A 5,513-nucleotide genomic window follows, 5' to 3' on the forward strand; every position below is an offset into this window, starting at 1 on the left:
TTTACAAATTTAAATAGTTTACATTTTGAATTATTTGAAATTTGTGTGAATCACTAGTTTGTGAATAACTTAACTTTGAAAATAGATTTTCAGTGATTCTTTTTTCTTATGTTTAATATTAGTGTGTTTTATCATTATATTCAATTTGGTAATGCTTAGGTTATTTAAAAAATGAAATCCCTTTGTAACGGATGAGTTTTCGTCCGAAACCCTGATACTTCGAAAGAGATTGTCCATTTTATACACGAAGTGCATCCAGTTTTTGCGGTAACCCTCTCTACTTTTTTGCACATGCTATGTGGGTGAAATTATGATACCATGCCAACTTTCAACCTTTTTTGAGTTCATTTGAAATGCTTTTCAATTTCAGGGTCATTTAGCTGAAAAAATCAGTAAATGCATGAAAGAATTTGTTTGCACATAAATTTCTTCGCGTTTCAAAAGCCAAAACACATAACTACCCTAACTATTACAGAGATTCCCTCCTGGATGTGAAACACAGAAGAAATTGATGATAGTGAAGCCGATCACATCCCAGATCTTTGGGTGTGAAACTTTTTCTTCGCGTATGTCCCTTTGCGCCATAGCCATGGAAAATCTTCATCATTTAAGTGGATGCTCGGGTCAATATTCACTGTGAATGGAGCAATTTCATCAAAATTTTCATAATCTTCTGACATGTCTGTCTTGTCATCCACTCCCACGATGTTTCTCTTCCCGGAAAGAACTATGTGGCGCTTTGGCTCATCGTATAATGCATTCGCTTCCTTATATTTTCTTTTTCTCGGCTTGGTAGACATATCCTTCACATAGAAAACCTGTGCCACATCATTAGCTAGGACGAATGGTTCGTCTGCATACGCAAGATTGTTGAGATCCACTATTGTCATTCCATACTGCGGGTCTTCCGTTACCCCATATCTTGTCATATTGACCCATTTGCACCGAAACAAAGGGACCTTCAAATCACGTCCATAGTCAAGTTCCCATATCTCCTCTATGTAACCATAATATGTTTCCTTTCCCGTCTTGGTTGTTGTATCAAAGCGAACACCACTGTTTTGGTTGGTGCTCTTCTTATCTTGGGCGATCGTGTAAAATGTATTACCATTTATCTCGTACTCTTTGAAAGTCATTATATTCGTAGATGGTAACTGGGACAGCGAGTACAGGTCATCTTCAATAGAGGCGTCATGCATGGTACGTGTCTGCAACCAGCTGGCGAAACTCCTGGTTTGTTCACGTGTAATCCAGTCATCAGACCGCTCCGGGTGTTTGGAGCGTAGAAAATTCTTGTGTTCGTCCATATACGGAGCCACCAAGGCGGAATTCTGTATAACTGTGTAGTGTGCTTCAGTGAGAGAATGTCCGTCCATACATATTTTTTTGATTCCCTCCTAGTGTGCCTTTTCCATCCAGTCTGCCCTTATGCCGCGATTCAGGAACACCAATCGGCTTAAGGTCAGGAATAAAGTCAATACAAAACTCAATGACCTCCTCATTTTCATGGCCCTTGGAGATGCTTCCTTCTGGCCTAGCACGGTTATGAACATATTTCTTTAAGACTCCCATGAACCTCTCAAAGGGAACATATTGTGTAGAAATACAGGACCCAAAACGCTAATCTCTTCGCATAGGTGAACTAGGACGTGCGTCATGATGTTGAAGAAGGATGGTGGGAACACCAACTCGAAACTGACAAGACATTGCACCAAATCATTCTCTAACCTTGGTATGATTTCTGGATCGATTACCTTCTGAGAGATTGCATTGAGGAATGCACATAGCTTCACAATGGCTAATCGAACGTTATCTGGTAGAAGCCCCCTCAATGCCACCGGAAGCAGTTGCGTCATAATCACGTGGCAGTCATGAGACTTTAGGTTCTGGAACTTTTTCTCTGCCATGTTTATTATTCCCTTTATATTCGACGAGAAGCCAGACGGTACCTTAATACTGAGCAGGCATTCAAAGAACATTTCCTTCTCTTCTTTGGTAAATGCCCTCAGCCTGATGTATGCCGTCTTTTCCATGCATACGTTGCTGGTCCTCCCGTGCCTCAGGTGTATCTTTTGTCTTCCCATACACGCCCAAGAAGCCAAGCAGGGTCACGCAAAGATTCTTCGTCACGTGCATCACATCGATTGCAGAGCGGACCTCTAGATCTTTCCAATAGGGCAGGTCCCAAAATATAGATTTCTTCTTCCACATGGGGGCGCGTCCGTCAGCGTCATTCGGAACAGGTTGTCCGCCAGGACCCTTTCCAAAGACTACCTTCAAATCCTTAACCATATCATGTACATCAGCACCAGTACGGTGGCGAGGCTTCGTCCGGTGATCCGCCTCACCTTTGAAATGCTTGCCTTTCTTTCTTACGGGATGCCTGCTCGGAAGAAATCGACGATGTCCCAGGTACACATTCTTCCTACAATTGTCCAAATATATACTGTCGGTATCATCCAAACAGTGCGTGCATGCGCGGTATCCCTTGTTTATCTGTCCTGAAAGATTACTGAGAGCAGGCCAATCATTGATGGTCACGAACAGCAAGGCCTTTAGGTCAAATTCTTCCCCCATGTGCTCATCCCACGCACGTACACCTGTTCCATTCCACAGCTATAAGAGTTCTTCAACTAATGGCCTTAGGTACACATCAATGTCGTTGCCGGGTTGCTTAGGGCCTTGGATGAGCACTGGCATCATAATGAACTTCCGCTTCATGCACAACCAAGGAGGAAGGTTATACAAACATAGAGTCACAGGCCAGGTGATATGGTTGTTGCTCTGCTCCCCAAAAGGATTAATGCCATCTGCACTTAAACCAAACCATACGTTCCTTGCGTCATTTGCAAACTCCTTCCCATACTTTCTCTCAATTTTTCTCCACTGCAACCCGTCAGCGGGTACTCTCAACTTTCCGTATTTCTTACGGTCTTCTCTGTGCCATCGCATCGCCTTGGCATGCTCTTTGTTTTGGAACAAACGTTTCAACCGTGGTATTATATGAGCATACCACATCACCTTGGCAAGAATCTTCTTCCTGGGGCGCTCGCCCTCGACATCACCAGGGTCATCGCGCCTGATCTTGTAGCACAATGCACCGCATACCGGGCAAGCGTTCAAATCCTCGTACTCACCGCGGTAGAGGATGCAGTCATTAGGGCATGCATGTATCTTCTGCACCTCTAACCCTAGAGGGCAGACAGCCTTCTTTGCTTCGTACGTACTCTCGGGCAATTCGTTGTCCTTTGGAAGCATATTCTTTATCATTACCAGCAACTTTGCAAATCCCTTGTTAGATACACTATTCTCTGCCTTTCATTGCAGCAATTCTAGTGTGGTGCCCAACTTTTTCTTGTCAGCTTCGCAATTCGGGTACAACAATTTCTTGTGATCCTCTAACATGCGCTGCAACTTCTTATTCTCCAAATCATTTGCACAGTTTCTCTTTGCATCGGCAATGGCCCGACCTAGATCATCAGCGGGCTCATCTGATGCCTCTTCTTCAGCTTCTTCCCGCATTGCCGGCTCAGTTTCTTCCCCCATTGTTGTATCATCGTATTCAGGGAACCCATGGCCAGGATAGTTGTCGTCGTCCTCTTCTTCTTCATTGTCTTCCATCATAACCCCTCTTTCTCCGTGCTTGGTCCAAACATTATAGTGGGGCATGAAACTGGACTTAAACAGGTGGACGTGAATGGTTCTTGACGTAGAGTAATTGTGATCATTCTTACAGACTAAACATGGACAACGCATAAAACCATCCGCCCGCTTGTTTGCCTCAGCCGCAAGCAGAAAAGTTTGCACGCCATTAATGAACTCGGGAGAGCATCGGTCATCCTACATCCATTGCCGGCTCATCTTCATTACACAACACCGAATAGACCAAATTAATACAAGTTCATACATAAAGTTCATACAAGACTTAAATGCAACAAACAAATAACTCTCTAACTAAAGAATTTAAATGCAACAACAAATGCGATCAAGATCGCAACTAAGATAACAATTGATCCAACAGCATAATGATACAAAGCCTCACTATCAATGGCATATTTTCTAATCTTCTAATCTTCAAGCGCATTTTCTCCATCTTGATCTTGTGATCATCGACGACATCGGCAACATGCAACTCCAATTCCATCTTCCCCCCCTCAATTCTTTTCAATTTTTCTTTCAAATACTCGTTTTCTCTTTCAACTAAATTTAACCTCTCGACAATAGGGTCGGTTGGAATTTCCGGTTCACAAACCTCCTAGACAAAAATATCTATGTCAACTTGATGGGCATAATTTGTCATAAACACGAAATGCAACAACTAGTTTTAAAAGAGAATATACCACATCCGAATCATAACAAGGACGAGGGCCGACGGGGACGGATATCAAAACCATGGCACTATGTATAACAAACAACGTACGGGTAAGATAATTATACGAGTAACTATATATCCAAATCACACAAACATCAATTTGGTAATGTAAAACATTCATGAACAAGAGGCTCACCACAAGGTGGTGCCGGCGACGGAACGGTGCGGACGATCGACTGTGGTTACGACGGAGATTTAGAAGGCACTAAGTAAACCACACCTACATATGCAAACTAAGTGTTAGTTTTGACCACAAATTGCATATAAATCAAATACTAGCACATATATTTTCTACCAAATTACTAAACTCATAAATTAATCACTATACAAAGCATTGCAAGAGCTAATCTAGCAATGAGAGATGAAAGGACAAAGTTGCTAACCTTTGTGATCATTTGAATGGATGGGGGCCTTCAAATCTTGACAAATTTTGGGCAAAATGTGTGATGAGCTCGAGAGGAAGAGGGGAAGAACAGAGAGGAGAGGCGAAAGGGGAAGAACAGAGCGAGCTCGGGTGGACGAAGGGTTTATGTACGACGACCTTTAGCACTGGTTCGTGCCATGAACCAGTACTAAAGGTGCTGGAGGGGCCCCGGACTGACAACATCCTGCCACCACTCACTTTAGTACCGGTCCGTGGCACGAACCGGTGCTAAAGATCGGCCACGAACCGGTACTAATGAAAGCGGCTGGCTAGCCGTTGGAACCGGCACTAATGCACACATTAGTGCCGGCTCAAAAGCAAACCGGCACTAATGCGCTTGACATTTGACCATTTTTCTACTAGTGGGGGCTACTCCTGCCTGAACGCGCTGCAACCGCCACAACATAATTAGGAGAAACGGAGATCCGGTAACACGCACTTATAAAGCTTGAATAATCAAATGAAATATTGAAATAATGCAAGCAGTAAATTGTGTTATTTTTATTCTGATGTACCTGCTGTAGTGTGCTCTCCATAGATCAACCTACACATACTTCAATGCATGCGGCAGTATTGCACAGTTGAAATTGCTATGTACATTACGATTGGATGCCTCAACATGCATGTATGAAGCTCCTGATTTTCCTGGTCTATTAAACTGGGCGGTGGCAGGTGTGGCTTCCAAAACAACGGCTCCGGCAGCGTTGACCTGAACAA

At 43.4% G+C, this 5,513-nt stretch overlaps 1 pseudogene; it reads right to left on the reverse strand.

Annotated features, from left to right (window-relative positions):
• Positions 1 to 527: 527 nt before the first annotated feature.
• On the reverse strand, positions 528 to 3,861 carry LOC141026837 (uncharacterized; annotated as a pseudogene).
• Positions 3,862 to 5,513: the final 1,652 nt, after the last annotated feature.

This window comes from Aegilops tauschii, chromosome 1 (assembly GCF_002575655.3).
Source record: "Aegilops tauschii subsp. strangulata cultivar AL8/78 chromosome 1, Aet v6.0, whole genome shotgun sequence".
NCBI lineage: Eukaryota > Viridiplantae > Streptophyta > Magnoliopsida > Poales > Poaceae > Aegilops > Aegilops tauschii.